This window comes from Miscanthus floridulus, chromosome 8 (genome assembly GCF_019320115.1).
Source record: "Miscanthus floridulus cultivar M001 chromosome 8, ASM1932011v1, whole genome shotgun sequence".
Taxonomy (NCBI): Eukaryota; Viridiplantae; Streptophyta; class Magnoliopsida; order Poales; family Poaceae; genus Miscanthus; species Miscanthus floridulus.
The window spans coordinates 124,127,605-124,152,658 of NC_089587.1; the positions used below are offsets into that span (position 1 = coordinate 124,127,605).

Here is a 25,054-nt window from a genome sequence, read left to right on the forward strand (position 1 = left end):
GATATTAATTTTCACAATAAAAAGGGGAAGATGGCGGTTTGAGTGTAGGAACGTAAAATTATTCTTTTGAATAGTATATGCATGTGATCTTGAGCGTCTCCATATATTTATCTTAAAAAAAACTATTTTTAGGTGTGCATGTAATGTTCTTTTCATCAGTGAAAAGGCAATGGTGTAGGAGTATGGCCAATGCTATGTTTATCCTCACTTTTTTTGAATAAAATAAAGTGCAATATGTCAAAAACGATAATATGGTTTCAAAAATGCTATATGGCAACTGAGTGTTTTGGACGAATCCAAACACTCAACTCTCCACAGGACACGCCCGCAACCGCGACGCCCATGTCTGCACCCCACGCGGCTCCTCCCTCTCTCCCCTTCGGCGGCAGCGACGGGTTCCAGCAGCGCCGATGCCAACAAGGTAGGCGGGCTCTCCTCCTCCTCCCCCCCCCCCCCCCCCCCCCCCCTCCTTCTCCAACTCCGGCAGGCTATAGAAGGGGACGGTCGGGGGGAGGCAAGCAAGGCAGACGGTTTAGAGGACCTAGCGTTGGTAGCGGCCGCCGGGCCAGGTCAGGGCGGGAGAGTCTCGCCGGAGTTGGAGAAGATGGCGGCGGTCGAGCTCGGCGGAGTTGGGGAAGAAAACAGCGGCGGGAGGAGGGCGGGGGGAGGGGAAGAGGGTGGCCGCCGCGGATGCGGTGGGCAGCAGGAGGAAGAAGACTAGTAAAAAAATATCGAGTGCTCCCAGGCCTCTCAAACACTCGATGGGAGATAGGACAAACTCTATGGTTTACCTTCATGGTTGCCTAATTATACCTTGCTGATGTCTTTATTTATCAGAGTTGATGTCATTTATTGCTTTGAGATGTTGGTTGCGGTTTAAGTTTAACGCACTTTTTGTCAATCAAGGAGTTATGCGTTGATGATCATTCATGGAGTTGCATGAGATGTTGGTATCATCCAACATTAAACTCAATTGGAGTTGCAAAGACATACATGCATTTTATACCATTTGGAGAATATGAAACCTTGGAGAGAATGGAAATATGGTTTATGGGCTATCTTGGTATGTGCATGTCCTAACACGGGGCATTTTATATCTCATTTTCTAATCAGATTCTGTACCTAACACAATATAACCATAAAAAAACATAGAATCTAATATTACAATTCCTGAAATTAGTATGCTTGGGCAGGTAAACACTTAAAATAAACAATTAAGATCAGTATCTAACATTACCACAATTAAGATCAGTATCTAACATTACCACCTGTGACGTGTTAATTCCTGTGTACGAATGAGCACGACGGCTGTTTGATCCAGGCAAAAATGTGTACATGTGTACCACCAGGTTGACGTCAGAACTGTAAATTTCCAGGCTGTTGCTAGCTGCTTTCTTTTCAGCCCTATTGTGCCAGTGCAGATACCAAGAGCTATACCATACAGGATATCATATATAGTATATATATACGGTTTATATATAAGAGCCATAACAGGATATCACACGCTTCATCCAAATATATTCTTGATATACCTACTTGACTCAAGTCTCAATTGATAAAATCGAGTGCACCTCACTAAGACCCAGCAATTCAACTCTCCAACACATCACATCGTCCCTTTTCCACGACATGTGAGCATTACTGAGAATCTCATACCACTATCGACCATAGCTGACATTTTGCAGGATGCGATTCCAAAGAGACTAGTTCTTGGTGATTCAAGTCACCTCAACTGTCAGTTGAGGTGTGCAGTGCACCCACCACTACAAAATTTGTAGCATGGAGTTGAAGCTTCATCACCACTAGGACACGGTATGGAATCAGCATCTACTGGCAGCAATACAAGGAAATAGATATGCGCCTTCCATATTTCTTAAGTATGCTCGTTGATACATTACCAGATGGTACTTAAATCTTATGTGGCCTTTTGATTAGAAGCCACATGACCCTAAATGATTCAGTGATTTGAGCGTTGTGACTGCGGAGTTGACGGGTAGGATAATTCAGATTGTTCACCGCTGCGTAGTTTGGAGCCATCACTCTACAGGAGACAAGTACAGCAGGATTTGAGAATTTTTTTAGGGAAATCAAGATTGAAAATTGTGAAAAATAATAATTAACTAATACTGACAACAATAGCCTCAAGTATGCCCGACGACATGATTGAACCTGTTGTAATGTGTATGACAAGTCGATAATTAATATCACCTGTGAAGCTTCAGACAGTTGCCCATGCTCCATTTGCCTGTTCCTTCCATCCTGAAAAGGGGATAATATCTCAGAACAAATGGCAGACGAGATATAGATAGGTTCCCTGCGCATGCAGGCAGGGTTGCTCGTGAAGTTTTGAATTAGACAGCAAGAAATCAATGAACCAGCAAATGAGCTGCTCATCTGACACTTCAGTTTGCAAGCAAAGTAACCAAGACAATAGCAAAATCTGACATGAGATCCTGGTTCAGTGCCATGCTCAAATTCTCCTCGAAACTAGGAACATACATAACAAAGCACTTGCTAAATCAAAGACTCATTTTTGCTCTGTCTAACTCTGTACTCTTGAAAAATCTACAACTACTAACTGGCACGGCAGCCAACACCATATATGGTATTTGAAAATTATATGGTGCCCTGCCACCCTCTTTAGCTAAAATATCATTTTGCAATGTTTCAAAAAATCATCATGTATGTAGTACACCTAAAGTTCAGTGTAGCCACAACAATTCAGTTTGAAATTTATCTTCGATGTTGAGATTCAAAAAACATGTGTCACTGTCAGCACATGATGAACAGTGCCAGGTTGACTGCTTGTCTACTTTGTTTCTTGACATCTATGATGATTTTTAAACTGAATTGTTGCAACTATACTTAACTTTATATGTACTACATACATGATTTTTTGAAACATTGCAACATGATATTTTATTTTAGTTAACGAGAGCACCAGCCCCCCTGGGCTCCCTGTCCATTGTTGTCATGTCAGCCAATATGGACTTCAGGAGGGCAAATGTGGCCATCATCATGGAAGTGGTGATGATCATGATTATTGCTCCTTAACGCATTATCTCAGAAGCAGAGACAATCATGTCATCACAAATAGCAAATGTCAGGGTAAGTTTGGAAAGCAACAAGAAAAAATGAGAGGTAATTGGCTGATTTCCCAGCCCCCATTGATGGTGCCGGACGGCACTTGAGCCAAACAGAATGCCAACAGCAAGGGGTCAGAGCCAAATAGAAGAGAGGCACAAGAAAAGAGAAGGGAGATCAAAGATAACTTGGAGACACTTGGAGGTACTAAGCTGGCCGCATGAGTGCTCTGACTGATTGATACCAGTGGCACACATCACATACTAAGCTGGGAGAGGATGCCCTACATGACCCTTTCCTCAAGAATAGAGTATAACTCATAGTCAGATGTGTTCAAGATGAATAGAGTAATGCTACCTAACAAAATGGTCTACAAAACTCTACTTATGTGCTCTGCTAACATGAACCACCACCACCACCAGTCAAATTCTCCCGATTGAGTTACACTGGTGAGACTGTTCAAATCCATGGGTCAATGAAACCCCTGTCACCAGTTCAAGTTCGAAAGGCTGGCACAAACTTCATAAAAACAAAATCAGGGGGATATGCCACCTGGTCGAGGCTTTTTTTCCCCACCACCAACCACCACAGGAAACCTTTCAATTGGTAAGTTCAGATCAGCGTGCATGATTGTTGTTGTCCATGTTAGCATGCAATGCAAGTCGAGTTTTTTGTGAAACATTTTTGCCGGTGTAGCATTACTCAGATGAATATTGGATTCTGATTCAATTTGAATTACAAGGAAAAATATCTTAAATAAGGGGTTTGGTTAAGTAGTTATCTCTGTAAAAAGGTCCATGAAACTGAGTAGAGGACATCCATGATATAAATATATACAACAACAACAACAAAGCCTTTAAGTCCCAAACAAGTTGAGGTAGGCTAGAGTTGAAACCCATCAGAAGCAATCAAGGTTCAGGCACGTGAATAGCTGTCTTCCAAACACTCCTATCTAAGGTTAAGTCTTTGGGTATATTCCATTCTTTCAAGTCTCCTTTTATTGCCTCTACCCAAGTCAACTTCGGTCTTCCTCTGCCTCTCTTCACGTTACTATCCTGGCTTAGGATTCCACTACGCACCGGTGCCTCTGGATATCCATATATAAACATAACAAAACCAAGAGTGGATATCCATTAGCTGAATAAACAAGATACTTTGTCCCATTTTCCATTTGTCTCTCCCTTTCCCACCCTCTGGACAGAAGTTAGATTGGTTCATAAGAATTATAACCTAACTAACTAATGGATACATGCTGAACAAGCCCTCTCCCATGCATATTAACTTTTTCCATACAGCAAAGAGCCAAAGTTTATACCTAAGTTAGATATTTGATCACATTAAAACTTGATGTTTGATTTGATAAACTTTTTTATGATGAAGCATCCTGAAGTGCAACACCTTGAAGAAAGGCAGGGGAGCTGGATTAACATAAAAGAATGACAAGAGAATTGAACTTTGGTGTTGAAATACTGCTGAAAATTTTAAAGTTCGAATTTGTTCAAAATAAATAAATAAAAGTTAGAGTACAGCATGGGCTACAATCATGTGTATGCCCATACTTATTGTATTTCATCAGAATTTGGGTAAGTACCTGAGGATTTGACTTGTAAGCCTGATCCTTGGGCCCTTGTTGGTTTTGTTGCTGTTGCAAGTACTGTTGGATCTGTTGTTGCATAAGCTGTTGCTGCTGTCGCTGAAGAAGCATCATCTGCTGCTGTTGTTGCTGAAACAGTTGCTGCTGTTGCTGTTGCTGCTGAACTGAGTCTTGCTGTTGCTGTGGCATCTGCAGTACATACTGTTGTTGTTGCATTAACTGCTGCTGAAAGAGCTGCTGTTGCTGAGCCTGCTGTTGTTGATACATCTGCTGTTGCTGTATAAGATACATTTGTTGTTGCTGCTGCTGCTGTTGCTGGAGATAAAGAAACTGTTGTTGCTGCAACTGCTGGCTTTGTTGATCCATTTGAGGTGCTTGTTGCTGCTGTTTATTTTGGTCGTGTTTGGTATCCCCGGAAGGACACTGACCCTGTTTTTCATCAGGAAGTTGCTGGACTGGCAGTGCCTGTTGTAGTACTACTTGTTGCTGCTGCTGCACTTGTTGCTGCCAAAGTACCATTTGCTGGTTCAGTTGTTGTACTTGCTGCATAAAATTTTGCTGAAGATGCTCAGTTGGAAGCTGTTGCTGTTGAAGACTCTGCATCTGTTGATTGTGCTGAGCCTGCAGGTAATACAGTTGTTGCTGGTAATATTGCCCCATTTGTGATGCATACCCTTGCATCACTTGGAGATACTGTTGGTTTCCGTGATTAGACTGTGCAAACAATTGATCATGAATCTGTGCAGATGTTTGAACATTCTGAGCCATTGTAAGCTCTTGCTGTTGCATGTTTTGTGAAAGGTTATTAGATTGATGTGTTTGAGCATTCCCCACCTGGTGTCTAAGTTGAGCTTGAAAACCGACAGTATCCGATTTTGTTTTCGCTAAGTCCAAGCTCAAAGGTTTTGCACAGGCTGAGAGTTCATGTGACTGCGAAGATTGAATATGGTCGTGACTCCCATGACCAATGGCAGAGATTTCCTTGTCACATTCAGTTGGATTTGGACCATCAAAAGACCTCTAGGTTTGCATTACTGACAGACAAATCATGCTCTGTGTCGACTTTTACCTGAACCTCCACATGTTGCCTTTCCTCCAGCTCTGGAGACATTCGAGCTGGACCAGCAGAATTTCCTTCTTTGTGCATGTTTGATCCAGACAGCGAGTCATATTTGGAGCATACTGTTTCTAGATGGCTGCTTGCAGATTCCACAATGACCTTGCCCTGAGAATTGATGTTCTCAGAGCTAGCGATTGCTTTGGAAGGAGAATCACAGTCACCTGACTCAGCTACAGGAGCCTCCACGTCACAAGAATTTGTTTTCTCATCATTTTGTTCATGCAAGATTAGATCTTGATTAGTCTCTTCTTTGGCATGTGAATTCATTTGCTTCTGCATTCCATTTTTGTCCAGGATATGTTCACTGTGAACCATGTCGGTGCATTCCTGAGCTGCCCTGATGGTCTCTTTATGTGAATTGACAATCTCTAAAGCTTTCTGCTCTCCTGCATCCCTATGTCCTTTTCCTGAATCCACAATGTCCTTGTCCACTTGTGGTTCACTCTCCTTATCAACTTTAAGAGAAAAATCATCAGCTTTGGGTGCTAAGGAATGATCACGAGCAACCATCAAAGGTTCTGTTTTTCTCCTCTTGTTAGTCTCTTGAAGGCTATTGCCCATAGTAGAATAATGCCGTGAAATGTTCCCAGTGCTGTGAGGAAACAGTTTACTATGCCGAGCCCACGCCTTTCTGAGTTCTTTAATGCCCCCATAGAGGTCAACAAACTGTGAGCAGGAAAACAAATGAGGCATGCAATATAGCTTATACAGGAGACAATCTATTTAGAGTTCCTGCTGTAACAGCAGCATGTTCCTCAGCATGACCAGCGAAACAGAGCAAATTTTAAGCAAAGACTACAATTATCTCAAGTTATCCCAGCATGACACTTAAGATTCGCCTTTAAAAAAAATCAACTATAATTGAGATTCAACAGAAATAAATGACAACAACAAGGGAACATCCCTTCGATTCAGAAAATAAAAAAAAGGGAATATCCATTAGCTAAGATGGATCGGTAGGTAAATAAGCATCTTGCCTAATCTCCGACAACAATTTAGCACATGGCTCAACCAAATGCTATTACTCCTCTAGTCCCCAAAAATATTTCTTCCACTTTTAGTGGTCAGCAATTTACATCACTCAACCTGTGAGCCACAACCAAGTGTCTCAGCCCCTTTTACTATCATTACTATTACCTCTTCTTGCATTTGTCTCTAGCTTATCCCAACTTGCTTGGAACAAGAGGCAGAGCCCCCTCTATAGCAGGGTGGGTCAGGTACCCATGGCGAGGAGGAACAGACACCCCTACCCCCCCCCCCCCCCCCCACACCCCCCGCCACCACCCCACAATGCCTTGATGGACTGGTGGTATAGCCCAATTGATAGGCATTAGGCCACAGCTCAAAGGCCATAACTTCCTCAGCCGCATCTCCCTCCCTCCTACATACCGCCATGGTGTCCAACGATTTACTACATTTGAGATATAATACACACTAACTGATTTAGTTTTTAAACAAACAGGTTGGTTCTTTTACCTATTGGATCTTGGTAATGTTGAATTAATGAATTATATTACGGTGTTAAAGACCAATACCCTTTTTATGGAAGGTGCCACCTTCAAACTTTAACTATGCCATTTATTAACCATTCGTACTCTTATCTGTGTGATTTTAATAAGAATGTGGTATGCGTACGCGATCATTTATACTACTCCCTTTGTCCTGGAATATAAGGTATCCTAGGAATTCTAAGACATATTATGTGATAAACTAAATGATGCATATAACCCTTCCTGCATCTGCCTTAAAGTCAACATAGAGTTAAAATCAACACATTTCTGTATAAGTCAACATAGGTCTAAAAGCAACATTCGGTTGTATAGTGAAACATGTCGACGAAAAGCTACATTTTTCATACAGATCAACATATTAATAAAATCAACACATCTGTATTAACCTCAACATAGATTCAAATCAACACATTTTTGAATAAGTCAACGTATATCTAAAAGCAACATTCGGTTGTATAGTGAAACATGTCTACGAAAAGCTACATTTTTCATACAGACCAACATATTACTAAAATCAACACATCTGCCTTAAAGTCAACATAGAGTTAAAATCAACATATTTCTGAAGAAGTCAACATAGATCTAAAAGCAACATTCGGTTGTATAGTGAAACATCTGTTCAAAAAGCTACATTTTCCGTACAGACCAACATATTCCTAAAATCAACACATCTGCCTTAAAGTCAACATAGAGTTAAAATCAACATATTTCTGAATAAGTCAACATAGATCTAAAAGCAACATTCGGTTGTATAGTGAAACATCTCTTCAAAAAGCTACATTTTCCGTACAGATCAACATATTACTAAAATCAACACTTCTCTATTAAAGTCAACATAGATTTAAATTCAATATTTGGTTGTATAGTGAAACATGTCAACGAAAGGATACATTTCACAAACAGATCAACATATTTCTAAAATCAACGCATTTGCATTAAAGTCAACATATATCAACACATTTCTACAATAAGTCAACAAAGTTCTAAAATCAACATTTGGTTGTATAATAAAACATTTCTCCAAAAAGCTACATTTTCCATACAGATCAACATATTTCTAAAATGAACACATCTGTATTGAAGTCAACATTTGGTTGTATAGTTAAACATTTATTCCGAAACCTACATTTTCGACATAGATCAACATAGTACTAAAGTTAAATTTTCTGAACAGATCAACATATTTCTAAAATCAACAAATCTTTATTAAAGTCAACAGTCAGTGGTATAGTGAAACATTTATTCCGAAACCTACATTTCGACATAGATCAACATAATTCTAAAATCAACACATATGTATTAATGTCAACAAAAAGGTCACATTTGGTTGTATAGTAAAACATGTCAACGAAACGGCGTTCCCCTTCCCGACTCATCCCCTTCCGCGGCGTTCCCGAGACAATCATCAACACCGCGGCGTTGGTAAAAAAAAAAACACCGCGGCGTTGCCGAGACAATTAATACCCTTCCCGATTCTTAAAGAAGGAACACCGCATAAAAATCAACACCGCGGCCTTCCCCTTCCCCTTCCCCTTCCGCCTCGCCGCGCTTCCTCCCCTTCCTTCTTAAAGAAGGAACACCGCATAAAAATCTACACCGCGGCCTCATCAACACCGCGGCCTTCCCCTTCCCCTCGCCGCGCTTCCCAACTTCGAGCCTTGCCGCGCTTCCCGAGTTCGAGCAACCGAAGGTATGTTTTCAATCTCGCCGGACCTGCTGCTGCTTGCCGGACATCGCTGGTTCTGCTGCTGCCGCGCTGGCCTTCCCCTTCCCCTTCGCCGCCCAATATCAAATCTGCTAACCTATACGCCATTAACCCTAGCTCCCCGAGCCAGCAGATTGGAACTTGACCATCTGGTTTGCAGGTCGTGGTCTTGAAGATCCTCAGAGCAAAAGCTGCAGGTGCTCTCTGGGTTCATGGCAAAAGAGACCGAAGAAGGTATATATATACTTTAAATCTCAGTATCGATCTGCATTTCAACATCTCATGTAGATGGACATTTCCCAGCACAATGTTTTGCTGCATTTCAACATCTCATGTAGATGGACATTTCCCAGCACAATGTTTTGTTTAGATGGACATTTCCGCAACCATGTGTTCTCTTATTTTGATTAGTTCATACCTGGTATCCTGTTTGTATGAATGTCCTCTATTCTGAAATGTTGGACAGTTGGGCTCTTTACTCATATGTTCACAGTCAACAGATCTAATGTCATCTATTCTGAAATGTGTTTCATTTCTCTGATGTTTCCCATGGCCCATTTTGAATGGATCCTGTTGACACGATTTTGTCAGTTGGACAGTTGGGCTCTTTACTGTTATGTTTACAGACAACGTATCTAATGTCCTCTATTCTGAAATGTGTTTCATTTCTCTGGTGTTGCTATTTTATTTGTTTTGCACTCGTGACAGGCACAGCCCAAAAAGGGAGACCCCCTAACACGCATTGTGATTCAGGCACCAAAGAAGGCACCGAACAAGGTATATATACTTGTATCGATCTGCATTTCAAAATCTCATGTAGATTTTCCATATAATATAGAATTAATATAGAATTAACACGCACTTTCTTCTTTGTCTCTCGGCCTACTCATATATTTATAGACAACGTATCTATTTACTATGATGTCCTCTATTATGAAAAGTTTTGCATTTCATACTATGTTGTTGTATCTTACGCTATGTTATGTTGCTGTGTTTTAATAATGTACCTTTTTACACTGGTATTGATGTCCTCTATTCTTTCATACTATGTTGCTGTACCTAACGCTATGTTATTTTACTGTGTTTTAACAATGTACCTTCTTACACTGGTGTCGCTATTTTATTTGTTTTGCACTAATGACAGGCGCAACCAAAAAAGGCCCTCGTAAAGGCGCAACCAAAAAAGGCCCTCGTAAACTCTTGACGCGTTGTGATTCAGGTGCCATGCTTAAAACAGCTGCGCTGCTGCCACATTCTGCAAAGTTAGTGGTAAAACAACTTGGTTTCGGCCATATGCTGGGCAATTTGCCGCACAGACTTAAGAGCAGAGCATTACCAGGTCTGCTAGTGAAAACTGCGCAAGTCGAGGACAATATAATTAAATGGACCATAGGCAATAAGACAATAAGACTCACAGCATCTGGTGTATGGTATATTCTGTGCGTTGGTAAAACAAATGGCACCAGTTTGGAGCTAGCCCAAGCCCAAGGGTGTCACCAAGTCCACGCGTGGTGGGCGTGGCGGGCGTGGCGGCAAGCCCACGCGTGGCGGGCGTGGCAGCAAGCCCACGCGTGGAGGGGGTGGCAGCAAGCCCACACGTACCAAACGAGACGTTGAAGGATTTATGGAAATGTTTAATCTTTTGAAGATTGCTGTTGACAATGCCTGGGATTTAAATGAGGAGGAGAAGGACGAGGAGCAGGAGGAGCAGGAGCAGGAGCAGCAGCTGGAGGAGGTGGAGGAGGAGGAGGAGCACGAGCAGCAGCTGGAGGAGGTGGTGGAGGAGGAGGAGTGGGTATGACCTCTTAAAAAAGTTGATGCTAACAGTAAAATGTTACAAAAAAGAACTCTGTTCATACCGTCTGTTATTCAGGGTTTGCTTAGACATGCAAGTGATGAACAATTGGGTGGCAGACTTGATGCCACCATGGCTGCCAAGTTTTTTTTAATAGTGCTGTTCAGCAAGCTGCTGATACCAGTCACCTCCAACTTTGCATCCTCAGAGGTGATAAATGCAGTGCAAGACCTTGAACATCTGAAGACCATTGACTGGTCTGGTTTAGTCTTCAAACGTTTGCAGGAGGGTATTTTGGCCTGGCAAAATGAAACTATGAATTACGCGACTGGCTGCGTACTACTTCCAATGGTACACCCTAATGTATTGCTTTTACTCGTATGTTCCTGTTTAGAGTAACCACTGCGAATCAAGTTAACTAGTAACTGACTAACTGTTTATAGACAATGTATGTTCCTGTTTATAATGCTGTTTATAGACAACGTATCTATTTGCCATGATGTCCTCTATTCTGAAATGTGTTCATTTCCTACTATATTTATGTCTGAAATGTGTTACATTGCATACTATGTTTCTATCTATAATGCTGTTTATATGTCCTCTATTTCTGAAATGTGTTGCATTACTATGTTACTCGTATGTTGCTGTTTGTGTCGGTGTAAAACCATGGTCTAACTGAATCATGCTCCACAGATTGTTTGGTTAGACAGTGTCGAGAGGCCTGCTGGCTCGGCAGGTAGCAAGCTGCTCATCCCAAGAATCTGCAAATATAGCTTCAATTTGATCAAGACTCTGACAAATGCTTCTAAAGACGAAGAGTTTTTGAAAACCTTTGAAGTAAGTACAGATAATTTGTCTCCCATTCTCATAACATAACATAACATAGCATAGCATAAGATATCTCTTTCCCTTTTCAGTTAACAGACTGGGAAAACACATGCTACTGCAACGAGGATGACGTGAAAGAGGATAAGATGCCAGAGTACGGTGAACCTGAGCTGATGGAGACCAGCAACAAGGATAAACCTGAGCTGATGGAGACCAGCAACAAGGATATGATGGAACACAATGAGGGTGAAAAGAGGTACAGACACTATTGCCTATACACCCCAATGGTGTTTTCTAACAGTGTGTCTTTTTACCATGGTGGCACTATTTTTTTTTAACTTGGTTTCACTCTAGCGGTCTTACATAGCTTAGAACGATGCCATTTCATTTCTCTTGTTTAGCCAAGAATTCATTGCTCAAGCTGAATCAGCAGGTAGTCTTTCCGTGGCTTGGTTTCACTCTAGCGGTCTTACTTAGCTTAGAACGATGCCATTTCATTTCTCTTGTTTAGCCAAGAATGATCCTAAGTATTTTATCTTTCTGCTGCCAGTAGCCAGGATGACGTGGTGGAGACCCAGGGTGATATGGAACAGAGGTAAGGTGGTCTCACTGCACTCTACAACCTTCTGGATTCAGCAGATTAAGTGACTAAGTAGTTTTATCTTTCTCACCAGCAAAGCATGGAATATGGACTGACTCCTCTATAATGCACTATAACTACTACTTTTAGGAATCAAGTTTGCACTATTCTAAGTTGACAGCAAGTAATAGAAATTAAAATTAATGGTAGGTATGCATGTGAATGCTTCATTCTTAAACTGAGATGGAGGGTTAATTCACCTAGAATCCCTTATAATTTAGGACACACTTTGAACGCTTGGATACCTTATATTGTAGGACAGAGCGAGTATGAGTTAAATTTGTCATGTGTGCTCGCACCACCTAAAATTTAGAGTGTGATCTGCCACTGCTTGGAACTAATCAACTAAAAGGCTTTGTTGTAATTGTTGGCTTGTTGCGGACTTGCGGTTGCTTTAGTGGTCCTCCACATACTAGACTTAAAAACTTAATGTGGAAGATTATACATTATTAAAAAGAAAAACTTCTAACAGACATGCAATTTTGATGTCCTAAATTAAATCTGTACATGTACAGGGAGTTTGATGTAAGAAAGTTTTGGCTGTCAGTTTTGGCTGTCTTTGTAAAAAGCACCAAAATTTTTATGGCCAAGAGGAGAATAGGTAACTTAGTACTCCGAGAATGCTAGTTATGCGTAAGGCATTCATGGAAAGTAGCACAAACATAAAAAAAAAAAAAAGATGACAACTATCATCAAAATCAAAATGAAGAATGCAATTCTGGCTAGAAATGATCAAGCAAGGGTACACAAATATTTCTTTCTTAGATAATATAATCATTGAGTAGTGACAAGACAACCCAGTACTAAACTTGATTCCTTTGTCCTACCATTTGATAAGCAGAGGATTCCTATTCTGGTTCGAGGTCCCCAAACCAACCATTAAGATACTACAGGCTATAGCACAAGGCTATTTTGATTGGGCGTACCCAATGTAGAGAGCTCCCGCTCTATGTGGGGTCTGGGGAAGGGTGTTAGTGGCAAGCCTTACCCTCGCCTGTGCAATGCGAGGAGACCACGACTCGAACCCGGGACCTTCCAGTCACAAGCGGTAAGACTCTACCGCTTGCACCAGGCCCGCTATTTTGATTCAGTATAATAATATATAAATGCATGACATATACATATTTTTGAATCCCCAATCCCAACCACCAAACCATAAACAAAGAAAAAAAAAAGCTCCTGCATTTTCGAGAAAAAATAAACAAAGAAAAAACATGCATAATTTATTGTTGACCATCTAATGGACCACATCCATTGTCATTGCTCCTAGTTAGAGTTAATATCTACCTGTCAATAAATATTTGATGGGACGTGTTCAATGCAAAATACATGGTTGGTACATTTCAAGTGGAGAGAAAGCAAAACAAAAGACGACTTTATTTTAGTTATTAATCAATCAATTTAAAAAATATCAAAATTATTTGTGTGAGCTTTTCCATCATGTGCAACACAAGTGCATTGTACCAGTACATATTGAAGAGGATCATATCCTGTGCACACCCCTACTTCATCCAAGTCACCATCCGATTGGTGATTGAAGTGAAGGAGCTGCACAAGTACATAGATGGCCATTTTGCAAACTGCAAATGCAACAGGTACTTGTACACCCCCTACTAAAGGAACATGTGGGGAGGAAAATAATTGCTTAGCTATTGGAAACTCTTACCTCCAAAAACAACAATGAGATATCTTCACGATCCTCTGTGCTTAAGGCTGTAGATACATCAGATCCTGGAGTCACGGCATTAGAAATAACAGAATCAAGAAGAGGTATGTCTTTAGGCCCTCCATGTGTACTCATGAACTGTATGAATCCCTAATCAGAAAAATAACAAAATAAAAATTACCAAGGCTTCTTTATGTACAGGTAAAGGTAAATACTGTACAAACTGTACTCAATAAATTACAGACCTTAATCAACGGTTTACAGGGTGCACGATTTATTCCCTTGACAAAGACTTGTTTAGCCTCAATAATGCTATGCTTGCCTGTATTGAACAACATGTCAGCCTAAGATAAAAAAGAAAAGGAAAACGTAATAGTATAATACAGACACTAGCAACGAAGAATATGTTAGATAAAAAATCAACAGTTTCCTGTATCTTACTATCTTACCATAGAAGCAGAGACAGATTTTGTTACACACATTGATAATGCACATACAACAGAAAAATCAACAGTTTCTCACATCTTACTTTAGAAGTAGAGACAGAAATTGCTACAAACATTGATCACCCAGATATATTAATCTAATTCCAGTCAGTTGCAGATATGTGAATACATGTTTGATAAAGAATGAACAACCTACAAGCTGCACATTTCATTTCATGGAATTGAAGGATGTCTTTGCAGAAAGCATGTATAAGAACTGAAATGGGCATAGCATACTCGAAGTCCATGGCAAAGTACTTTGTTCTTACCGCATATATGAACTGAGCAAAATTGCTGTACAGGTCAGGAAGCAACTCTATATTCTTCTTCTGCATTGCATCCTCAATTGCTGTCTGATATATCTCAGAAGCTGCTTTAGTATTTCCCTATGAACATTTAAACATTGTAAGAGGATAATATTCTGGCAAAGGGTACAATTTTATAAAAGATACAAAAGGGACAATGTATTGGTGTATACCATTCGTTTTTCCATGTTGGCCAGCCTATTAATATTTGCATAAAACCCTGAACTGAAGTAACTTCTTGCTTTAGTAAAAAGAGAGCGCGCAGCCAGTGCATCACCAATTTGCTCTTTAAACAACGCATAATACATGCAGAAAGTTGGAACTTCCTGCTTGGATGGAAATAAACAAAAGAGAATAAAATAAGAATGAGACTGGTATTGCTAGCAGAAAAGTGCATGTTCTAAATCTTTCCATCCATTAGGTTCTGAAACGCTTGTGACAAAATTCTAATGGTCCATAAACTTAATGAAAGCTTGACTCATGTGCCAAAAAGGGTACATAAAATCAGAAACCGTGCCAAGTCACAACAGGCATGGCATATGAAAGATTCATATAAAGCATAATAATGTGAAAGCATTCGAGTAGAGGCTTGCAGAGTGATAGAGGTTCTCAATTCAAAGGAGAGGCAATGAACTTCAATAGAATAAAATCAATAAATCTACAATGGTTATCAGTCACCAATTCACCATACTGAGCAAGGAAGAGGAACGAATACAACTTTTAGGTGCAGCTATTTGGAACTGTGTCCCCTCATTTAAAAAAAATAAATATCTTCCAGCATTGTTGAGCATCAGAGTTGAGGGAAGGAGACGTATCAAAAGTGATTGTGTTCTTTGTTGGAACCATTCGATTCGCACCATGGAAGTGGATTAGGAAATCTGGGTTCCCATACAATAATAAAATTTCATATGGCTTGCTATCCTTAATCGTTGTTGGACTGCAATAGGTTGTCAGAGAAGGAATAGCCAAGCCCCACGGCATGCCCACTTTGTGATCAAACACCTGAAACCATTAACACCCCTGCAGATTTCCTGTGTGGTCGTGAGGGAAGTGTAGTACACTGTTTTTTCAGAAAATTGGACTGCTAGCTCCTACGGAACTGTAGCAGGATGTGGTGAGGATTGTGAGGTCTTTTATCTTATCCAGAATGTATATATGTTTACACAAAACAATTAATTTGTATCCTATGATCAGTTATTTAGTATCTTACGTACTCCCTCAGTCACAAATAAATATGTTTTGAGTTGCTTTACGTGCTCCCTCCATTCCATTTTACAGGGCGTTACAAGGGTATTTACAGATACCAAGACGTCCGTCCATCGCGCATGCAAACATATTAACTCGCGTAATTATGCGCACCGCTGGCCATGAAGTCTGTCTGTCATTCCGTTTCTTGTGCAGTACTCAGCCCGCGTTTGTAAATTCTTCCCTGGCTCTTCCACCAAATTAACTCATTCCGAGAGCATCCAGCACTTCAGTGCTAGGCCCACATGCATGCATGTGACGCTTCAGCTGTCTTGAGCAATTACCAGCCACCTCGATACTTCAGCCCGCCTAGTAATATGGCCAAAAGCAAAAACGCGAAAGCACCCTGTATAACGGAATAGAGGGAGTAGATTGGACTTGAAAAGTAGTATCATGATACTATATTGATATATTACATTAAAAATTAGTGATCAAAAGTCACAGTTCTTAAGACCGTTCCTATACCAAAATGATTAATTTTGGCAACAAAAGGATTATGAATTATATCAGTTATCATATAGATTTTTTCTTTTTTGAGGAAGTTATCATATAGATTAAAATATTGTTAAGAGAGTTTTGTATCTATATAAAGAAGTTATCTAGTGATAGGATCCTTGATCCTACCGCGGCTGCGAAGAGCGTAGGGATAGGAGATTGGAGGTCGGGGGCGAGGATGACGGCGCTGGGGCGCCGTGGCTCGAGCAGGGAGGCAGCGGCGGCTACCCTAGGCGTGCTAGAGGAGGAGGAGAACGTGAGGGAGGCTGGGAGTCACGGTAGATGGCCCTTGAGGCCAGGCAAGAATATTTGCCTTGCTTGCTCAATCTTATAGATCCTATAATTAAGGAAATAAGAATAATATCTAAAGATAACAAATCCTGGGCGCCTACGACCCCTTGCTGCCGCCCGTCCTAGCCGCTTGCTCGGCCCCTGCACTGGTACGCGACGCCCGTCATAACATCTAGTCTCTCCCTCAACCATGCCTCAAAGCCACTACCACACAGAGGAGCTCTGTGCCCCTGCCAGTAGTAAGATGAGAGCAGGTACTGTACCCTTCATCCTTAGATCCATATCCAACTATGCACATAACACACAAGTACATAGGGTCCTTACACAATCTCAAAACTATGGGAAGATGTAAAATGCCAAGTATGTTACCAAGTGATACCTTTACAAAACATGATGATGCTCGACCCAGAGCATGGTTTGCAATTTCTCGGCCGCCTTTAGCATCGACATACTCTGAGTAGCGGATCCAAAACTCCGAATAATTAGCACAAGGGATCAAGCACCTCTCATAAAGTTTTACAGCCTGCAAATGAAAGGCAAGGACATGAAGTAATCAGATTCTTGAATAGAATATATGAAGCCAGCCTTCTGCATAAAAAAATTACTAAAAATAATACCCAGTCAAAATCCCCATACTTCTCCACAAAGTCAAGATACTGGTGCCAGTTTTCAAGCTGATCATCATCAAGTAGCTTGACATGAAAAAAAGGCCTTTTTATGGATGCCTCAAAGTAACAGATTTCTTTGTAAATCTTGCTGGACCTTTTGTAGAGCCTCTCCCCAGCAGATAAGTAATGCTTCAATGCTTCAGGACTAAGATGCCCACCTTTTTGGTCAAATAAGTCAGCAATAATAGTTGATATATCCAATTCAGAATCTTCAGCGCCTATCATTTCAGAAGCATGTGTTTCTTCTGATAAAATTTCAGCAACGCAACTTGTCACCTCTTGTTCCAATAATGTTACAAACTTTCTAAAACTGGCACATTTACAATCCCAAGAAAGAAAGAAAAGAGGTCTATTAGTAAGATACAAAATAACTCAACAAATTAAGAAACTTTGATGTGTGAAGGCATGGACAGTTCTAGTATCAACATCTCCTAGTTATCCAAAGCAATTCTTAATATAGAACTTAAGGGCCTGCATAAATCTCTTGGCAATCCTATTAGATGTATTGTTACCTTGATCGGTAAGGTCAGCATTTTGCTATGGTCTGCAAAAGATTTCATTTGAGTTGAAGTACAAGAATTAGATTTCTCGAACATCCTAGCATATTCTTTTGTAAGTAGTAATTGGAGATTAGCTATTTGCCATTGTCTCCACATATCAAGAGGAGGTGGCAGTTTATTGTCAGCTCTGCATTGACTAACTCAAAAAACAATTTACTATTATATAACCAGGTCGTCAATCATATTGATAATATGATTCAGGATTGGAGATTAACAGAAAAGAAGTTATGTTTTATCATTTACCATTAGTATGAAGAGTAAAAGAGCAGCATAACAACTAACAAGAGCAGCAGAAAACACTTCATACTCATAAGTAATAATAATAATAGTGAGGACAGCCCGATTGCAGTACCATAATTCCTAAAGTGCAAATGTTAAATCAATGTGATATCATACGAGGATATACCTTTCATAATACATGTGCAACTTCTTTGTGGGAAATTTCAGTGTGTTGATTAAAATGGTGGCAAGCTGAATCAGCTGCTTCTGAGAGGTTTCAAATTCTATATACATGTCCCACAGGTGATAACACAAATAGTCCTTTCCAACAAGAGATAAAGCCCTCTCGAATAAACTGGCATGTATGAAGAGGTATTAGTACGAGATATGCACAAGTTACACATGATAAAACTTGAGAATAAGTTGACCACATCAGAAAAGCACAAGTTACACATGATAAAACTTGAGAATAAGTTGACCATATCAGAAAAGGGTCAACATTATATCAAAACATCAAAGGATACTTATTCAACATTTTGCACATTTATAATTTTCTGAAGGCAAGATCCATATTGAATTCTGAGATGTCATGTGTATCCATTTAAACAGAATCCTTCCATTTCACATTCCAGGTTAATTCCAAAAGAGAATGTTGTCACAAATTCAGTATAATCCAATTTCACGACATATGAAAAATTTATCAGGTTATAATGCTTATAATATAAGTCTTGACAACAAATTTCAATCGGTGAGTGGATGGTTCGGGTGGGGGAGGGGACAGAGAGATTTCAATGGTTAATATATTTCAATGAGGGTACCAGGCTACCAGCAATACGTTATTTCTCTTCCCGAGATCTTCACTTCTTTGATCAGCATGCTCAAAGCCTCTCTAGTCTGATCTGATACCCGTATTGAAAATTTACTCCATGTAAGAAAATGCTCAACTTTTTCTAGTAACAATTTGTCAAAACAATGTTCTCTCTGCCCTAATCTTTCAGTTCTATCTACTAGGTAGAAGTCAGGAATTAATAATAAAAAACATATCCATTATAGCTGAACGAATTCTCAATTTGTGGCATTCAAAACATACAAGCTAACATGATATGTTAAGTTGCGCATAAAGATCAAAATGGAAAAAGGAAGAAAATGGTAAGACTAAGGAGAATGCAAATTTTCGCATCAGTGTAAATAAGAAGATTGATTCCAAAAACAGATCACACTGATGTTTCCTTCACCTTCTGATATGAGCAGGTTCTTCAAATGCAGATATACCAAACCCACAGTAACTGACCCAAATATCAACAGAATGAGGTACAGCATGGACAGCTTGTTCATAAACATCCACTACATATCTGGTTGTGCATAGTCGTGCCTTGTGAGCTGCATACTTGATCCAGTAACCATAGCACAAAGGTAATTCCAACAAGAAGCTATGGTATACCAAGCTTATAACTTCTATGTCATCCTGAAAGAACATTATCATCAGAAACCAGATGAATGTTTGTAACATACATTGGCACAGCATTCAAAAACATTGAAAGGACTCAAAGAAAACACATCAGTCTATCAATCTCTGTATGTGGTCATGGGACATCACATGAGGAAAAAAAGAGAAGCAGTAGCAAAGTATGAAAATAAATTAAATAAAACACTAAGATTCCACTTACTGCTGATTTTCCCTCTGCAGCATTTATTAATGATACCCAAGCATCAAAATCTCCCGCATTGCTATCACATAACAATCGAACTCTGGTCTTGAAAAAATCTGGTAGAGAAGCAAACAGTCATGTTCAATGCATTGTTCAGATACAATTCCAGCACCAACTGTCAGCAGATGAGCAGAGACAAAAGATTCCACCTAATCACATGAAATGAGCTTCATTTTATACTTGTTAGTGAAAATACCTTGTTGTTGCTACTCAAGAAAAGAATTAGAGAAGAACCCACTGGACAAAGTACTAGACAAACTAACAAAACCCTAAAACCTACTTGAAAGAGTTCACAGTGCTGAGGGCAATCAGACATGATCTCCATTTAACATGTAGGTATCAGCACTTGCTGAATTCTTAACCAAGACAAGCAAAGTGGTACAAAACGACCTACTACTACTGGATAGGGACTGAGACTCCTCCCAAACAGGTTTAGTACCATAACCCCAAAATCAGTGTTAACGTAGCTCAGACCACACTTTAAAACCTGGAAATCTTTACCTGAATCCCTGAATTAAAAAGGAGCTGGCGTTTTAAGGATCCTTCAATTTAGTTGAAATCCGCAACAAATTTGACTAACGCAAAGCCCTCGAAAGGGAAAGGGAAAGGGAAACACAGGATCTGCTCACCGAGCTGCGACGATGGGAGCTCAGGCGCCGCGGCGTCCGACGCGAGGGCCATGGCATCGTCCTCCGGCTCCATCTCCACCTCCGTTGGCGCCAACGTGGCCGTCGCTGGCAGGGCCGCGGTATTGGGTTCGTGTCTTGCCCAAGTCCGTAACGGTTGCTCTCCTCTCCCTGTGGTGTAGACTACGGACCTGCGTTTCCTTCATTTCCATCAGCGAGCCAGCAGAAATACCTGCAGGTTCCGAAGTACGCGGAGTCCGTCGTCCAAAACTCTCTCTCAGACTGATCTCAATTTTAACTAGATTTATAAAAATAGTATCAAAATTTACATCTTCAATAAAATAAATTTACTTTAAATATATCTAGCATAATTAACCTAATAATGTTTATCCGGTATTATAAATATTAATATTTTTATATTTAATTAAAGTTAAAATTATTTGGCTTCTCGAAATACGGATAGTGACTTATTTTCGAACAGAATAAGTACATCTAATCTAAGACGTTTAGTAGAAAAATAAGAAATGACATGAAATATTTTGAGACAAACAGAATGGTATCTTTTATTATAGTGTGTTTGGAAAGAAGGGAGAGACCCGTTCATGACGACAGCTGACTGGTTAGACTCCACATGCAACCCCAAATCTAACTAAATCCACTTAACAAACTCCATATCTGAGTTCTTCTCATGAAAATCTACCAATTCATGGATTCGTGACGCATGTTCATCGCTAGAAGAGCTTAGAATGGACGAGGGCAGATGGAGTTGGGGTGGCCATTTCCCCCACCACCAGTGACTCTGGCCATCACTCCACCTCCGCAAGTGCCTCCACCGTCGCCTTCCTCGCCCCCATGCAGCCTCATGTACTCTCGCTCTCGTGGTCGAGGCGGCTTTGTTCTCCTAGTAAGTCGGTCATGGTCCGTCGCTCTCTGAGATGGTCGTCATCCAGCTATCACCCGTTGTGCGTATTGTTGCATGTACCACTATTGAAAGGACTTTGATGTTGCCTAGAAGAAGGTGACGTTTATAAAACTTAACAACAAACAAAACATTACAGCGAATTAGCAGTGCCGAACTTCCGCGCAATTCAGCAAAACTTCCACACAATCTCACGGAACTTCAGCACAACATAGAATAATACGAAGTTCACCACGCCTATAGAGACCAGGCTCTAACAAAACGTGTAGATGTGTTTGAAGATGTCTATTGGCAAGTCCACGAAGTAACTAGACTCAACCACACATAAACACATACAACTAAGGAGATCGAGTGGAAAGTAAATATTGCAATTCAAAAACACAAGAGTGACAAAATATTTTTTTCAACAAAGTTCGGGTTCCCACTTGAACCTTACATCTTCGTCTCCTAGTTCACAATTTGCGAATTTTTAAATCTTACCTTTTGGCCTCTTTGTGAGTTGTTATAGGGAAAGAAAGGACTAGAGACTTAATATGAATCTTGAATGAGCACAAGAGCTCTAGTTCACCACAAGTCATCAAAAAAAACTATGGCTATCCAAATTATTAAAGTTCACTTATGATGGTCAAATCAATGAAATTTTGTATGGTGATCTATCTACCTTGGTGGTGGTATATATTTTTGGGCATAATTTTAATTGTTGCAAATTTGTTATGCCTTGACCAAGATATAGGATGAACCCCTCTAAACTCTTAATTGAACCAAGTGCATGTTATAAGTAATTCGAGTACTTGAAGCACATATTAAGGGGGAGATCATTCTATGTCTTGTGTCTTTGAGACTAACCTTTTTCTTTTAGTGAATTTGTGTAGTCTCTTGGCGACAACGAGTTTCTCTTGGGTATGCTACACTAACTCAATCCAAATAGGTGACGTCATGAGATACAAGAATCAAACTCAACTGGTTTCAAATTGTGAAGATCATATTTCAATTGGTATTGGTGCTTGGTGGATTATATATCTCTCATTTGATATATCAAGAAGTATATCCTCAATTAGTATCTCAAAATGGCAACAAGAGTTAGCAATGGACTTTCAGTTGAGATCAAGCACAAGGTTAGGATATCTTCGTGAAGGTCATGATAAAGAGAGATGGCCATATATGACATGATTTTGCATGAAGAAGTGATAAACCCATCAACACTAAATACAACTAATGAACATCATGAACATGATGGAGATTATGAGGCTTATAACAAAGGTACATCGCTCAATGAACGCTTGTATTATCTTTGTGCATCTAGGCCCTAACATGCTAGTGTGTGCATGTGTATGTAATGTCTTGAGTCAGACCATGAGCTTGTTCTTTTGGTGATGATTAGAGGTATAGTTAGATATTTAGTTGATACCTCTTATCGTGATGGCGTGAGTTTGTCTCATGTTAAAAGTGACATCTAAGTAAGGTATGAGCTAAATATGCTAACTTCTCAAAAATCTTGACTTAAAGTGTTGCATACTTTGATTAGTACAACAAAATAGTGAGAAATTTTATATGCTAAACTTTAAGTCATCGAAACCGTGTAAATCACCCGTTGTGCGTATTGTTGCATGTACCACTATTGAAAGGACTTTGATGTTGCCTAGAAGAAGGTGACGTTTATAAAACTTAACAACAAACAAAACATTACAGCGAATTAGCAGTGCCGAACTTCCGCGCAATTCAGCGAAACTTCCACACAATCTCACGGAACTTCAGCACAACATAGAATAATACGAAGTTCACCACGCCTATAGAGACCAGGCTCTAACAAAACATGTAGATGTGTTTGGAGATGTCTATTGGCAAGTCCACGAAGTAACTAGACTCAACCACACATAAACACATACAACTAAGGAGATCGAGTGGAAAGTAAATATTGCAATTCAAAAACACAAGAGTGACAAAATATTTTTTTCAACAAAGTTCGGGTTCCCACTTGAACCTTACATCTTCGTCTCCTAGTTCACAATTTGCGAATTTTTAAATCTTACCTTTTGGCCTCTTTGTGAGTTGTTATAGGGAAAGAAAGGACTAGAGACTTAATATGAATCTTGAATGAGCACAAGAGCTCTAGTTCACCACAAGTCGTCAAAAAAAAACTATGGCTATCCAAATTATTAAAGTTCACTTATGATGGTCAAATCAATAAAATTTTGTATGGTGATCTATCTACCTTGGTGGTGGTATATATTTTTGGGCATAATTTTAATTGTTGCAAATTTGTTATGCCTTGATCAAGATATAGGATGAACCCCTCTAAACTCTTAATTGAACCAAGTGCATGTTATAAGTAATTCGAGTACTTGAAGCACATATTAAGGGGGAGATCATTCTATGTCTTGTGTCTTTGAGACTAACCTTTTTCTTTTAGTGAATTTGTGTAGTCTCTTGGCGACAACGAGTTTCTCTTGGGTATGCTACACTAACTCAATCCAAATAGGTGACGTCATGAGATACAAGAATCAAACTCAACTGGTTTCAAATTGTGAAGATCATATTTCAATTGGTATTGGTGCTTGGTGGATTATATATCTCTCATTTGATATATCAAGAAGTATATCCTCAATTAGTATCTCAAAATGGCAACAAGAGTTAGCAATGGACTTTCAGTTGAGATCAAGCACAAGGTTAGGATATCTTCGTGAAGGTCATGATAAAGAGAGATGGCCATATATGACATGATTTTGCATGAAGAAGTGATAAACCCATCAACACTAAATACAACTAATGAACATCATGAACATGATGGAGATTATGAGGCTTATAACAAAGGTACATCGCTCAATGAACGCTTGTATTATCTTTGTGCATCTAGGCCCTAACATGCTAGTGTGTGCATGTGTATGTAATGTCTTGAGTCAGACCATGAGCTTGTTCTTTTGGTGACGATTAGAGGTATAGTTAGATATTTAGTTGATACCTCTTATCGTGATGGTGTGAGTTTGTCTCATGTTAAAAGTGACATCTAAGTAAGGTATGAGCTAAATATGCTAACTTCTCAAAAATCTTGACTTAAAGTGTTGCATACTTTGATTAGTACAACAAAATAGTGAGAAATTTTATATGCTAAACTTTAAGTCATCGAAACCGTGTAAATCACCCGTTGTGCGTATTGTTGCATGTACCACTATTGAAAGGACTTTGATGTTGCCTAGAAGAAGGTGACGTTTATAAAACTTAACAACAAACAAAACATTATAGCGAATTAGCAGTGTCGAACTTCCGCGCAATTCAGCGAAACTTCCACACAATCTCACGGAACTTCAGCACAACATAGAATAATACGAAGTTCACCACGCCTATAGAGACCAGGCTCTAACAAAACATGTAGATGTGTTTGCAGATGTCTATTGGCAAGTCCACGAAGTAACTAGACTCAACCACACATAAACACATACAACTAAGGAGATCGAGTGGAAAGTAAATATTGCAATTCAAAAACACAAGAGTGACAAAATATTTTTTTCAACAAAGTTCGGGTTCCCACTTGAACCTTACATCTTCGTCTCCTAGTTCACAATTTGCGAATTTTTAAATCTTACCTTTTGGC

General features: G+C 39.8%; 1 pseudogene; it reads right to left on the minus strand.

Annotated features, from left to right (window-relative positions):
• Window positions 1-1,083: 1,083 nt before the first annotated feature.
• LOC136477252 (pre-mRNA-processing factor 39-2-like) lies at window positions 1,084-20,741 on the minus strand (annotated as a pseudogene).
• Between the last annotated feature and the right edge of the window lie 4,313 nt (window positions 20,742-25,054).